At 33.2% G+C, this 16,916-nt stretch overlaps 1 protein-coding gene across 2 annotated transcripts in view; it reads left to right on the forward strand.

Moving 5' to 3' along the window:
- LOC146536916 (uncharacterized) overlaps positions 1–16,916 on the forward strand; it is a 232,088-nt gene that overhangs the window by 185,464 nt on the left and 29,708 nt on the right. The window lies entirely within an intron of this gene.

Below are 16,916 nucleotides of genomic sequence, written 5' to 3' on the forward strand. Positions count from 1 at the left end.
CATCGCTCCCCCAATAGAATTAAATCGACAAAATTGAGGAAATAGTCCAGCCCAGCCCAAATAAAAACCATCTCCAAAATACACAGTCAGCTTTCAACGTGCATTTTTACAGTTCGTATATGGGTCATAATCAGAAAAAGTGCACATTTTGTGTCTTTTCTTGTCCCGCTACTTTGAATGCGTTTTAAAAATACAATTTTAAAGATAATTTAAATATTTTGCCATTTAAGATAAATTTACTTATTAACTTAAAGATTTTTGTAATATTTTAAATGTATTAAGGCTTTTAATAGTATTTTTTGTTAGTTGCAAAAAACTTTTCAAAATGCTTCCATACAATTTTTCGTGTCCCATTCACTTCTTTACTTTTTAAAAATTGGTTTGTTACGAATATTTATGGTTTTATTTGATTTCAGATATGTTTATATTACTTTACTTTATGCATAATATTAAATAGAACTACTTTTATTGATACATTATTTAATAAATAATATATATTAATTAACTAAATTTGTCCCAAAATATTGTCTTTTTGTTACTCAGGGCTAGTAACGTACAATTAAAATATGAACGCAATTATTTTGGATGGTATTTAATATTAGTTTTTATTGTGGCATCATTATTTTAAAAGTCAATGCTGTCGTAGCTACAACCAGTAGTGTTCTCGCTGCAGTTGAGGGGTTCAAATGTTTTAGAGGGAATGCGTAAAATTACATCTCAGGGTTATAAACGGCTTTTATTTTAGTAAGTATTCTATAATTTGGTTTTCTTGTTTATGTTATTTGCTTCTTTTTACAAAATCTCAAAAAAGAACGTCAGTGCTTGCACATGCAACACGTGGCTTATGAGCAAATATTTAAAAAGGTTAGAATTTCTCAGACTTCATTCTCAATTTCGTTATATTTCGTTACGTAACGAAACTGAGAAAATATGAAGCCTAGTTCACAATTGCGGTACCAATGTTTTCTTATATATGTTTATAATAAAATTTTATCGAACCGGTGCTTGTATATGGAAGATATGTATATAAGAAAAAAAAATTGCTGGCATATGAAAAAAACTATTTGTGACTTTTCATAACGTAAAGTAACCAAAAATAATGATTTTTAAGTTTTTTTGCTTGTTTGCTTGTTTGTCTATGTGTTTGTGCACGCTAATCTCAGAAACAGCTGAACCGATTTAGTTAAAATTTATTTTTATTCTTTCTGAAATTAGTTGTGATTTTGTGATTATTATTTTTTGATATATATTTTTGTATTTTCAGTAAGCGTAAGCTCCTATGCCAAATGCTGAAACAAATGCTTTTTTAGATATAGAGAACGTCTTAAAAAGACCAATCCTATTAAATATGAAGATATGCGGAATAAACACTTACAAAGAATTAAACTTAATTCCAATGATAACGACTCAAATTTTGATATATTTTAAAGTGAATTTAATTTTATCATTAACTTTGTGATCTCTAACTAGAAATATAACTTTATTACGTTACGAACTAGCATTATTATATTGTTAATATTCTCACTTTGTTATGTTTTCTTCTTACATTTATAATCTGTTAATTCAACGATTGAACCTTTAAAATTTTGATCTGTGTCTCATTAAATAAAAAAAACAATAGTTTTATTCATATAATATCGTTATTTTGTTGTGTATAATGCCTTATGTCATCAGTTTCGTAACAAACTTTATCAGTGTTGTTACTTATCAGTTACGTTACGAATTCGAAAATGTCCACTTTTCTGATTATGACCCATATACGAGTATATTTGGTTTGAATAAGACCTCTATTTGGTTAGACGACATGGCGAAGTTATATCAAAGCAAGGAGGATGGTATCAGTGTTCCGGATAGTTTCCACCCCATAACGACCGATGGACCGAGGCGATTGCCTGTATTTGTCTTTTGACGATGTTAAAACCGACACGAACTGGAGAACTCGCACTAAACTTGTATATTCCGAAGATATTGCCGTCTGTGTCGGCAGAAATGAAGAATTTATATACATATTGGTTGGGTTTAGAGCAAAAGAGGTGGAGAAGCTAGCGAGGGACTGTAAACGTCACGGGTTGTGGATTCGATTCTCACTCCAGAAAATGAATTATTTAATATTTTCATTTCTTGGGTCTAGTGTTGATGTAAAGCGTAGCGTTGAGGTTTACCGCTTAACTCGCAATGCCTTCAGAATTCGGCGATCTGGTAAAATGGGAAGCGGAGTGTATCGACACTAGGCTCCCTCTGAATATTCTACTGAATTGAAGTGAAAAAAATATGACAAAAGGAAATAAAATCGAGATACTCTAACTGATCGAGGATACCATACACTTATTTTAAGTAAATATTTGCGTACATTATAATATGTTATATATATTCTTACTTTTCCTGCTAGTCCTACGATATTATATAACTGTTGTTCAAATATTGAATAAAATACTTTATGAAATTTGATTAGTTAACAGAATTAGATCTTCAACCTTTTCAACTCGTATTTAGGTAACTGTTCAAGTTGACGTTTCAGGGACGCCTACATTGAAAATATTAAAACAATTTCAATGTAGAAAGCCTATTTATAAATAATCATAATTTTATTATATGAATTATTCCTTTATGTACCTACTTAGTTTAGATTCTCTTGCTGTGTGCGGGATACAGTTTGAAGGAAAAGAAACCAGAGCTGGCTTTGATATCTGACAGCTTACTACTATTAAATAAAAAATATAAAGGTAACAAATTGTGTGACATTTCCATCATTTTCTCATATCATCTCATCGGGGCACAAATGTACATCTCAAAACATGACAGGTTGTAGATTCGATTCCTGCTTTAGGAAATAGAATATTGAATATTTACATTTCTTCGCTCTGGTAACGAGGTTCCCAAGTGCCCTCTGCCTACCCTACAATGTACGGGAAACAGCGTGAAGATGGGAAACAAGAACTAAACCTTAGTTTTCAGAAATAGCTTTCATAAATAATAAACTGCTATTTGCTCACAGCACGACATAGCCATAAATTATCGTATGACACACAGAAAAATATTATCTAAAAAGAAGACCGGAAATATATCAGCAGATTGTAACATTCAAAGGGATTACGGGGCGAAAAACTGTGTTTGTAGGTCAACCGATCAAAAGAAGGGGCCAGGGGCTAGGAGGTGCACTCTCCAAGTTTCTGAATAGATGGTTCACACCACATGATGGATAGTGATAAATGCATCTTTGCTTTTCTATATTATAATGGACACCGGAGAAATTAAAAAATAAAAAACAATATAGTAGTTGTAATGCCTCCAGACTTCGGCAGAAAATGAGGAACGGAGTGTCTTAACATTAGGTTCCTCTCTGCCTATCCTGGGGTGTGCGGGAAACAGCGTGAAGCTGATTTGCTTATTTGTTTTATTTTGCAATAGTTAAATTAGTATTGTAAAGATAAAACACGATTTTCAATCGAAAATTTGATTTGACATAATCGATGCCCAGCCTAATGTAATAAACATTTAAAATTAGTTTCCATTTTTCATTTGTTTCTTTTTTTTCTGTTTTTTGTTTAAGTTCATTTATGTTTGTTTTTCGTTTACTTTTAACAATAAAAAAATTAACCTGACTTTTAAAACCGATTGGTCAAACAGAAACATTTTATAATTAAAGGAAAGCAATATAAAATCTCTACTTACTACACACTTACGTAGACCTTTAAATACGATTTCGTAATCTAAAACATTTTATAATAATCATCAACATTAAGGTATTAAAATACACAAAGACAAAACAAATTGAAAATGTTTGCTATTTACAGAGAATTAATACTGACTCTCCGCTCAGCTATACAAGCCTCAACACAAAGTTTACTAAATTATAATAAACAAATTGAATATCCCCTTTGTCTCCGTCGATTCCTACTTCCATAATTCCATCATTGAAACTCACAAAATAACTTATAATATAATCAGATACCGAGTTGTTTTAACGTCGGAATGAGATTTAAACTGATAGTACTAATTGGCGAGGCTAATAGCCTTGATGGTCGTTGCCAATTAAAGCTTATTGATGTCGCCGTGGATCCCGACCCTCGTCTCGTTTTAACCCCATCTCACTTTCCTAATAATTAATCAAGCAATTACGTACCGAACGGTACGAATAATCTTAAAATAACAGTAAAACTTATAATTTGAATGAAAAACTACCTGAATGCTTTGTCTCGAAGAGATGTACAAAAGGAACCTATTTACTCCATAATTGTTTTATGTGTAATAAATATGACGACAGATTTTGAAAAACTGTTCTGTAATATTGAAAAATACGTATATTATAATGGAGACCAATCGTGGCACAGCGGCACAAAGTGTGCTTCAAAACCGACTGGTTATGGGTTCGATACCCACTCGAGGAAAGAAAATATATAATTATATTTTCATTTCTTCTCTCTGCTTCGTAACAGGCAATGCCTCCAGAACTCAGCAACAAATGGGGAACGGTCTTAACATTAGGTTCCCTCTGCCTAAAAAAATATGTAATTATTCGCCACCATGTCAATACAGCTAAATCGAATTTGCTGATATCTCCATTTTATCCTGCCAAATTATGACGGATTCTTATTTCATTTAACAGTCCGTGAGGGGAAAGGGCGCTGGAAGCCCCAAACGCGTTTCGAATGCCTAATGCTGTAGGACTTGTTAAGGCGTGTATACACATACTGGTGTATAAGTTGGTTCACCCTGTATCAATTTACTTAACTATGTATATTTTTCTGTTCGTATCATAGAAAATATATTGGGTGTAAAGATGATTTTAATTATATTTCTTTTTAGCTTACCGCTATATCACACTAGCACTAGAGTTTAGGTGAATGGAACGTAGTGTCGAAGCAATCACACGCTTGTGCCCCTCGGTCACTACTGGCCTAACAAGCATATATCGAAGGATCGAAGGAATCGATTTCGCCTTATAATTTAAAAATAACATTTACTAATATTTACAAATATTTACCACCTATGTGTATTTTACCTACATTTACAAGAGATTTAACTTCTCTAACGTTTACATAAAATTACTTTCGCATTTTGATTATAATATTCAAACAACTTCCTATACTGAGCAATTACAATTCTCTCGTCATTCAATATCCAAGTCGCGAACAGTCGATATAAATGTATTTTCTTTGGTTGATATTTTTTTGTGTTTTCTTTTATTGTTGTTTTGACGAGTTTTTTTTAAATATATTTATCATTTGTTGTTATTTAGAATGTAAAAAATGTAATTCTAAATAGTAGCAGAGTTCTTTGAAATTATAAAATTAATGATTTGAATTACTTTATACTTCAACCTTTGCTCGTCACCAACTAAATGTACAGTAAACAAAATTACGTTTAGATTTTATTATTATTTTTTTATTTTACTAATTTAGTTTAAATATAACACAAATAAAAAAAATCTGCTTCACGCTATATATTTCTCACACAGCAGAGCCGGCAGATGTAACCTAGTGTTAAGACACTACGTTCTCCACTTTCCGCCCAATTTAATGAGGCATTGCGTGTTAATTGTTAGAACTCTACGGTGGGCTTGTGCCTTGGTATCAGAGCGAAGAAATTAAAATATTCATAAATAATAATTAATTTCCCTGAGTGGGGATCGAACTTGCAATCATCGTCACACCTAGCGCCCCTACGCCACGACTGCCATAAAATAAGATAATACTAAATACAATATGTTAATTATCACCGTATATACAAAATATATTATGTACATATATCGGCATTAACCAAACTGGGCTTGGGCTGTGGTCGGTAAAGCCAAAACTGAGCCGTTGGGCGCTTGCCAGCCTACGATAAGCTCGAAACATACAACTGTAACTCACGTGTCTTACAAACTTTAAGAGAGCCAGGCCAATCAGTCTGTACTCGTATATTGTAATGGTAATAGTTAACCACGTCCAACTTAGTTAAATCTTTAAACTAATAATGGAAATTCGATTTTAAATAATATTGGACAAATAACGTTATATAAAATTCTTTAATTTTTAGTATAATTTAAATAAAGTCATTGGAATTTCATACAGGATAGCTAACATTGTATTAAGTAATAAAATTGTAACCTCAATTTTGAAACGAGCAACTGTTGAGTTTCTTGCCGGCTTCTCAGCAGAACTGCCTTCCGAGCCGGTGGTAGTTTTATCTTCATTCGACGGTTCAAAAATGCTTTAAAAATTGAATTAAAAGATAATGGCCACTCCGGCCCCGATCTCGATACGTTTGATAAGCGTAAAATATATTTGTAGAAAAGTGGAGAGCGGAGTGTTTTAACACAAGAATCCCTCTGCATATCCTGCTACATGTGGAACACAGCGTTAAGTTGAAAAAAAAGTAATTTCAATATATATAAATTAGCTAAGAAATTTATTTCCAAGGATTTAATACGTAGACTCTTTAATAAAGTTAATCTAACAAAATAGCAACAGTTTAAAACAATTTTCGTTATTACGTATAGCAATATAAAGTGATAATAAAAAATAAAGGTCCATATACAGTGAACGTTACAATTATATTTCAGTAGAAGTACTTTTAGTAAGTTTCCTAGCAATAACAAAACGGCGGCCAAAGCTACAGTGGGTATACTAAAGGGTACCTATAGGCGACCTCGGCAGCCAGCCAAGCCACTTCAGGTAATTCCAAATGGACGCCTGTAAACTTTGGCTTTTAAATTTTGATATGAAACCGTAATTGAGTATTCAATTTAGTGAGTCTAACAAGCCAGATAATAAAGAAGATAATATATATGAGACCAGTCGTGGCGTAAGGGCGCATAGTGGCTTCGATTCTCACTCGAGGAAATTTATTTTTTTATTTTTCGGTCTGGTATCAAGATAAAACGCGGCGTTAAATTACGCAACTCAACACGCAATGTCTTCAGAATTACCCGGAAAGTGAGAAGCGGAGTATCTTAATAGTAGGTTCCCTCTGCCTATGCGACATCTGTGATTTTTGCGATTTTTACTAATTTTAATTGAAAGATTTGGTGATGGATTGATTTTGTACTATACATTTTTGAAAATACGACAATAAAAGTTTTACATCTAAATGTTAAGTGTACGACCAACTTTTACCACTTTTTGTTTACTTTTTAATCATGTTAATATTAATAATCATTTAAATTTTTCTTAGAAGCAACGAAGGATTTAGTAAAAACAAATACTTGCCCTGAAAAAGAATTTCCGAAAATTAGTCCTAAAAACATGTAAAAATATGCTTGATCACGCACCGTCCGTTAAGCGTGAAGGGATGAAATCACCTGTTAACACATCACTCTCCGGTTTGGGGGTACACGAGATTGATGAAGGTTGGCCAGAATAAATTTTGATAGTAAAAGAAGAATAAAAGCTCACGCTTTAAGAAACGCTTTATTGTAAAGCTTTAAACGTATACCTCATACGCCGTGATAGGATTAGGATTCGGTGGAAATGGGGAACGGGGGTTCCCTCAGGTTCCCTCTACCTTGCTTAAGCTAACTATAGTATCTATATCCTGACGGCTTAAAGTACCCCAAAATCCGATACCCTTGAGACATTTCTTGAAAAGGTAAACATGTAATCTACGAGGTGTTGGATTATCACGACAATTGTCCACGTGACCGTAAAAGAAAAAAGGTCGGTCTTATGTCACGGAAGGAAATGTGCTACGGTTAGTTAAACAACTAGAATGGACGTTTCTTATAAAAATAATGATACATTTGATGGCACTTTGCTAAAGCGAATTTGACGGCGATGTATATTTCTTTTTTGCGAAAAAGGAAAAATATAAGATTAAATTACGTAAACCTTATGATTGTGAAATGCTATTTTTGTGGATCGTCGCTGAGGAAAACCTACACATGTCTCTAAATTAAATGTGAGGTTTCAATGTAATTATTGGAGGCTCTTTAATCTTTTCTCTTGAGGCCAGGCCTGGTGGAGTGGTTCAAACGTGTGACTATAAATACGATGGGTTCGATTCCCACTCGAGAAAAGGAATTGTTTAATATTTTTCGCTCTGGTGTCAAGGCGAAGCGTTGAGTTCCACCACTCAACTCACAATGCGTCTAGAATTTGGCAAAAAGTGGGGAGCGTATGTCTTAGCATTAGGCTCCCTATCCTGCTACATAAGGGATACAGCGTAAAGCTGAAAAAATCTCATCTTTGTCTTTTGAAAATTTTCATCAATATATTTTATTAATATAATCAAAAGTAATTAGCTTTGTCGCTGCCCAGATAGAATCCTAGACAATGTAGGAAGGACAAAAGCCCTGTCATGGTTGATTAATGAACGTTCCCCTTAAAGAAAATAAATCTGGAAAATTAATCAAAGAACACTTTTTATATGACCTGTCACAAATGCTACCAACATAGTGGTGTGGGAAAGTGGTGGTGTGGGTGAACTAGGTTCCCTGTACCTTCCATGCTATGTGTGAAGCTGAAAAAAATAGCGGTATTAGAACTACAAAATATATTACTCATGACGTACGTTTAACTTTAATATTATTAAAATTCTAGAATTCACTTACTGTATATTATATTTTAGATACTAATGTGGACTATTTATAGCTAATTTATGTATTAATGCTATGCAAATATTACAATATTTATTTTGGTATCTTATTTGTTATATCGATTTCAAGGAAATAAAATCACCTCCACGAAAATACTTACAAATACAATTAAAGAACATAATCGAGACTCTTTAGAATAATAGTTTCACCAAATAACTGTGGAAGCGTTGACACCTAATTACTAAGCCTTAGACTTCCATTTTCTTAAATTACATCTCCATTTTATTACATTAAGTAACTTAAAATAATTACCTTTTACGTTAAACGACAAAATCTAAAGAAAAGAGACAAAGGCCACGACATAGTTGACAAACGGCTGGTATTCAGGTCGGACCAAATAAAGGAAGATATAAAATGGCTGCAAAATAATTTATAAAAATGGTGTAGTGAACATTTTCTTTTACATTTATATACTTTTTTAATCCGTTATTCATAAAATTTCAATATTTTTTTATATATTTAAAGAAATAATATATAAGAACATTTAATATATGTATATTAATCAAACTGAAGTCGAATGAACTTATTATATTCAAATTCAAATTCAAAATATTCTTTATTCAAATAGGCAATTATTATAAGCACTTTTGAATCGTCGAATGAACATATGAACAAAAAGCTACTACCGGCACAGGTACGGAAGGCAGTTCTGCTGAGAAGAGCCGGCAAGAAACTCAACAGTTGCTCTTCAAACTAAACTTTTATACTAAACATATTATAGTTCTTGATATATTTCTGTCTGAAAAATATTAATGAGAAGCAAAACCAAAATGATAAAACCAAAATATCAAACTCTAAAATATAAAACAGCAAAAATATAAATAAAAAAATTAAAATCTATGGCGAAAAGAGACAAAGGCGGCGCGGCGGACAAATGGCTGACATTCAGGGGACAAAAACAGGAGGTGAAATCGCAGCCGGGCTCTGAGAAAAAACGTAAAATGCAAATAATTGCATTGTTGTACACGGTGCTGTGCTCTCAAAAGAATTCCACATTTATTTTAATATTTTTTATGTTTATTATTATTAACTGAATAACTAGTGTGTATAATGCCCTATAGTACAGCGATTTCGATGTGTCTTAACAGCTCAAGTAGACTAGGTTTGATAATAGTGAGAATATGAGATAATAAAATACGAATACTTTTTATAATAATAATTGTCGAAGCAAAACGCGGCGTTAAGTTCCGCCGCTCAACACGCAATGCCTCCAGAATTCGGTGGAAAGTGGGGAACGGGGTATCTTAACACTAGGTCCCCTCTGCCTACCCTACTGTGTGCGGGATACAGCGTGAAGCTGTTTTTTTTTGTATAATAATCTGAGATTGTCCAATGAAAGCAAAACAAATCTTAATTTTTAACCTTATTACTTATTATAAAAACAACTGTACAAAAAAAACAAAATTGCTATTTCAACATTATTAATTGAACGCGGAAACAGCCTGTCAGACTCGACAACACAGTGAAAGTCCATGGAGTTATATCAATAGGTTTTAATTTAACACCGACAGACGGGTCGGACGTCGTCCAATTAGCAGCCATCTGCTGAAGCCAGCCGTGGCCAAAGCTAGCCGTGGCCGGAGCCAACCGTGGCCGGGGCCTATGGAAACGTGAGATCCAATAAGACAACTGAGATCAATACTTACACGCTCTGATAGCTCGGAGATAGCTAACGTATAATTGAAACCTATGCTGGGTTATTGATAACGTTGTTTTGGAATTTCAAAATGTTATCAGCTAATAAATGCGGAACCGCCCATATGTAAATTACTAGCTAAAGTGACTATTATATTTATTTTCATAAGGATGAATATCAAAATGACGCGGTAACGAACGCGGTCGCGTAGCGACGACGGTTGTTATTAAGATGGCAGAATAAATTGCATGTCAAATTAGAAAGTATTTTAATTTATTAGTATATATGTGTAATGTAATGTTATATAGCCTATGGCACTTCTGAAGAATGCAGCTTTCATACAAAACAAAAACAAAGTAATTCGATCCAGTAGATCCAGAGATCTTAGCGTTCAAACAAACAAACAAACAAACAAACAAACTCTTCCCCTTTATTATATTAGTATAGATTAGTATAGATAAACATTCGTATGAACCCACAACTATCGCGTAAATATAAACAGGTCGTCATCAACGCGCCTATATGGTGTCATCAATAAATGTCTCTTTCTTTAATAAAAAAACCTTCATGTTCTAAATATACAAACGGAAAGCCTTTCAGCTAAAGGCTGTCTTTACATTCGACGCTTCCTGTCCAACGCTATAACAAATTGTTATGAGCTAATTAATTAAACGTATGTATATTTTATCAAGGTGGGATTGTTCTTTAAGCTATGTCTTTTGTTATAATATAGTTAGAAAAATATATCATATACTTTTATGGCAATATTTTCTGTGTTTATTATATTGAAATGGTTAAATATAGGAAATATTTAGCCAATATGTGGCCAGTGGTTCGATTCCCATTCGAGGAAATGAAATAATTAATATATTCATTCCATCGCTCTGGTGACGAGGAGAAGTGCGGCGATAAGTTCCTCCACTCAAAAACGCAATGTCTCCAGAATTCGATGGAAATTGGGAAACGGGATGGAAGTGTCTTAATGGGAACGGAGGGCCTTAACACTAGGTTCCCAGGTTCCCTATGCCTACTCTGCTACGTGCGGGAGACAGTGTGAAGCTGAAAAAATGTAGAAAATATTGCTACAGAAATCAAAGGTGTCTAGTTTAAAAATAGTTATTTCTTTATATTAAGTCAAGCTTATTTGATACTCAGTATCAAATCGACTCACTATCTATCGACATAGTATTGAAAAAATAAAATATAAAAATGGTTTTGTAACTAAAACTATTATTAAAAAACACTTTTGTGTAACATTTTTCCATGTCAGCAAACAGGAGTTTTAAAAATGTTTTCGTTTTTAATAAAATTGTGTAAGTACATGAATAGAATGGTAGAGCTCTAACTGTTGGCAGGTCATGCCAAGTTTTTCATGTAAATATTTGTTTTATTATAAGGATGTCCAATATTATTTTCTGAAGTACTTTCTTTTTTCTGAAGTTTTCTTGAAATTCTAGGAATATGAAAAAATGGGATTTTCCTTTTTTTAAGTCTTAAATTTAACGCAAACAAAGATTCGGGATAAGAAAACTATGACTAGTTAACTGTACAAACACACATACAATATAGATAATATGGAATCCAATTTTCTCTTAATTTGTAAATTAAATTTAAACAATACCACACAAACGTTCATTTCAACATAATTTCCATACAAATATATTTCAGCAGTATCAATTTGACAGATTTGAAGTTTACATGCCTGGCAGGTGTATAATGAAATATTTTCCATCGGAACAGAATCCATAAACAAAAGGCACTCATCCCATTTTCAATTCAATTCACGAAAAGCAAAGCCGCCGCGATCGGAAAAACGAAAAGAGAAAACATTGAGAGATTACGTTAAGGACGAGTTATTCGATTTATGTACTTTGCTATTGTTTTCTTTGTATCAAATATTCTATCATAAAAAAAAGGATTAAAATATTCCCTTTTTTATAAGCTTAGGGTTACTCGAAAGCGTAGAAAGCCTAAAGTAGGCTTTCATACATAAAGATAGAAGAGAATATGAAATTCTGAAATTCGTTTATATATGTAGGTCATTGTGGCACATTGGCACGACTGTATTTCCGTTGTGGGTTCGATCCTGAATGGGGAAAATTGTAATTCTTAAATTAAACTTTAGCGAAGTTAAACTTCTTGATTCCACAGGTACCGTCCCATATAAAAACCAATACATAAATTTAATTTAATAACCACAAATTATTTTATTTTAAATTAAATCACTAACTACGTAAATTTCCGTACCTCCTAAGAGTTTTCCCGTCACGTCACGTCACGCTAAAACCGTCAGCACTGCGCCGATAGCTTAGCGCTAATCGTCACGGCTCATTTGCATTGGTGACACGTCCGTCGGTCGGTGACTCGCTGCTGGATGTTGATTTACGAGTGAACGTCATACTTTGTAAAAGGCGTGACACTTCAATATAATATATTAATTATGTTTTTTTTTATTCTGCTTTAGAGGTATGTTTTTAAGAAATACAGAATTAAAAAAGTCTAGTGTTAAGACACTCCATTCCCCACTATCCACCGAATTCTAGAAGCATTACGTGTTGAAAGGCAGAATTCAAAGCCGCCCTTTGCTTCGACACCAGAGCGAAGATATTATGAAAACATTTAAAATTTTATTTCCTCGAGTGAAATTCGAACTCACAACCTTCACGTGTAGAACCACACGCCTCGCACCACGACTGGCCCGACATAAGACTCGGATTTCAATGAATATTTTACCAAGTTTTGTAATACATGTAGTGTAAATTATATTGGTTATCTGATGCGTGAGCGTCGTACGGTCCCCAGGCTTAGTCTGGATGTCGCTGATCCCACATCGCCTCACATTTCCACGGAAATTGCGTCACACCAAATGGATCTTATGATCTTCAAATCCCGACACTTTATTTGTTGTGACGGATGTGCGGGGGAGAGTGGGGGGGTCGCTTGCCACCTGGTCCCGAGTATTGGTTTCGGCTGAAATAATAATATAGCTATGAATATTTGTAACACGTCATTGTTTTTGTTTGAAAGGGCGCTAAATTTTATGCTTATTTCTTTTTTTATCAGCTTCACGCTGTATCCCGCATATAACAGGGTATTCAGAGGGAACCTAATGTTAAGATATTTCGTACCCCATTTTCCTCCAAATTCTGGAGGCATAGCGTGTTGGGTGGCGGAGCTAAACGCCACGCTTTGCCTCGACACCAGAGCACAGAAATGAAAATATTAAATATTTAATTTCCTCGAACTTAAAACCTCTCGAGCTTACAGCCACACGCTTGTGACCACTGGCCTTGTTATTTTAATAAACAAATAAAGAGAAACAAAGCCTTTGCTAACCGACCATTTCGTTGCCTCAACTGAACTATGAAACATATGAAACTACATATTTATTCTCTCTACTCTTCAATTCATATTACACTACAATACAAGCTAATTTTTGTACATATGAACTTTAATTTTAAAAAAATCTTATTTATTTGTTTCTTCTAACAAATTCCAATAAAGTTACAAAATCCAAGATATCTCTCTTATTTTTGGAATAAACGAAAAACGTTCTTGCAAAACAATGTCAAGTGAAAAATTGTAGCTCGAAGACGCACGACCCGTTTTTACATGCATTCTTGATGTGGGTCACGGCCCGTGAATTAGGTCGAGCTTTATGAAATAAAATAGCAGGAAAACGGATAGAAACTAAATTCTATTGGAGAGTATGAAGTCTTGCACTGCATTTGAATATATATTTATATATGAAAATATAAAATAAAAAGATAAATTAAATCAGTTTCACGGTGTATTACGCATACAGCAGGATGGGAACCTAGTGTTAAAACACTTTTCCCCTGACACAATGAATCACAAGTTAATTTTTTTTAATATATATATAATTTTTTATGTAAACATCTAATATATCCAAATGTTCCTCAAACGTTGAAACGTTGAATACTCACATATTTTACTTAAAAATGAATATTGACAATAAACTAAGATAATATTTGTATAATGTCGTTAAAATACACAAATTGATTACGATAAATATTATATATCTTTTAAAATATTAAATATCTCGTATTTTTATATTATACTAGCGGCCCGCTCGCGATTTCACCCGCGTGAACTATGTTATTATTAATTTCTGTCTCCATGACTACGTCCTAGTGACGTTATGCAAAATTTGAGCCTCCTAGAATTTGTAGTAACGAAGTTTCATACAAACTTTCGACCCCAAAAACAACCCCTTAGAAGTCGAATATTGCAAATTCCCGTCTTAGCGAGCACCTACGTCCTATAAATAACTCCTATGCAAAATTTGAGATTCCTAGCACTTGTAGTTTCTGAGATTTCGTGATGAGTGAGTGACCTTTCGATTTTATATATATAGATAGAAGATACTGTACTAAAAACAAATTAAGACATTACAAATATTGAAATTGAAATTAAAATGGTTAATTTAAATTTCAATGTAATACAAAATAATACTGAATGTTAATTTTATTTCATTATCACTATTCTACTTAACGCGCGTCGCATAACATACCCTGCTCGCTATATGGATTTGAATAAAACTTAGGCAGTGTTTTTGTGTATAAATTAATTACCTTCCCTGGTCTCATTAGTGTGAGACCGTTCCCCCCCACTAAGGCAGTATATATGTTGGGTTGAGGGTAGAAAACAATCTCTTTCACTAGCTTCTATTTTCCTATCCCGCAAAACTTAGATGATCCATTTTGCAAACGTAAATAACATTAAGATAAAATTTTAAAATTGATTTAAATATAAAAGCCTTTAAATCGACATGGGGGTAGGTTTATATCGGCAACTCCGTTCCGGTAAATCTACATAATTTGTATTGAATTGACTGAAACTTTAATTTTTGATTTAGATTTAGATTAGTAAATAAATCATTGTGCAGTTCTAGCGGGCGAAGCCGCGAGCAGGTTGCTAATATACAAAAAAATATTAATATAAATAATAGTTACCGACAAATCGTCAATCCAGCAACAGTATAAACCTCATTATTAAGTGTATAACGGCAATACATACATTATTCACTGCAATTGTCACGCTGCAATTGTCTGCAAGTTGCACGCTGCCCAAATGACACAGAAGTACTGTACTGGGAACTGACATAATTCAAATGTAATTTAAATATACTGCATAGCGGGATTATAGCGTTGTATTTTTATTTATTAAAATACACTTTAATTTTGTAATGTATTTTTCGATGATGTATGCTTTTAATATAATATAAATCTAGTTTTGTATAGTTCTCTGTGAAATTTTAGAGTTATAACGAATGAAATTCATGTTTTGAAAAACTAGATGAATTATTATTTAATTTCGTTGTGTAAATTTTTGATTAGTTATAATATAATAATATAATTTATTCATAAACAAGTTAGTCTTGCTTTGCACGTATGTTTTATTTATATTTATATTAATATTCCACAAACACATACTTAGAACGATATATTTATTTTATACTTACAAAATAGATGTGGCTTAATTACTGATTAATTATTTATTAATTAATTATTTTTTAGCGTCACGCTGTATCCCACTCACGGCATGAGTAAGCAGAGGGAATCCAGTGTTACGACACTACATTCCTCATATTCCCTCGAAAACTGAAATATTGTGTGTTGACTGGTGAAACTCAACGCTGCGGTTTGCCTCGAATATGAAAATATTAAATATTTCATCTCCTCAACTGAGAATCGAACTCACAACCTGTCACGCTAACAGTCACACTTTGCGCCCCTGCGCCAGGACTGGCCTAATTATAAAAATAATGACATAAATTATATTATATAAAAGGAAATATATATTATTTATTGGATATCACATGAGCATTTCCACATCAATCATTAATACAAATATGGCACAAGTAGTCATTTCACTTCGCTTCCTAATAAAAGGCTATAATATAAACCTTACATAAACGATCTGTCCGTGAGATAACTTAACGGACCCTGCGACGGGAAGCCATTACATATTTTTATATGTCTATTATATATTTTTATATGTCTATTATATTCGATGGGTATTCAACGGAGGGGCGAGCGATTTTTAGGGCTAACGCACGTCCCATAGGAAATCTCTATTGTGGCTGAGGGAGTTGTTTTGTGCGTAATATCAGATATATTGACTAAGATTTTTATTTTTATTTTTTTTGTATAAAATATTATAAGATAAAAATAGAAAATTCTGTTATAAGATATCATTTTAATAGATTATAATAACTAAGAGTATTAGCTGAATTTCCGTTTTTTAGATATATCTAATGTACAATAAAAGCTAGCAAGCATTGCGTGTTGGGTGGCGGGACTGAACGCCGCACTTTGCCTCGCCAGAGCGAAGAAAATGGAAACACTAAATATTTAATTTCCTCGAGTGAGAATCGAAACCACAACCTGTCACGCTTACAGTCTCATTTGCGCCTCTGCGCCACCACTGGCCTGGCTATAGAAATAATAAAATTATATAAAAAATTGTCAATAAACTGAAAGGGTTTTGCAGTAAATACGCCAATAACCGCACTAAAAGGGTATAACAAGTGATGCAAAGAAACGTTTTTCCTACGCCCTACACGAGGTACCAAAACTCTTGGGTTCCAGTAAAATATTCAAATGTCCCATAATAATATTGAAGACAATGGCGACGGGTCGGGATATTTTGTATTGGTGTCACACCTATATTTATATT

This window comes from Heliconius melpomene, chromosome 8, assembly GCF_056956725.1.
Source record: "Heliconius melpomene rosina isolate 202511_hmr_F chromosome 8, ASM5695672v1, whole genome shotgun sequence".
Classification (NCBI taxonomy): Eukaryota; Metazoa; Arthropoda; class Insecta; order Lepidoptera; family Nymphalidae; genus Heliconius; species Heliconius melpomene.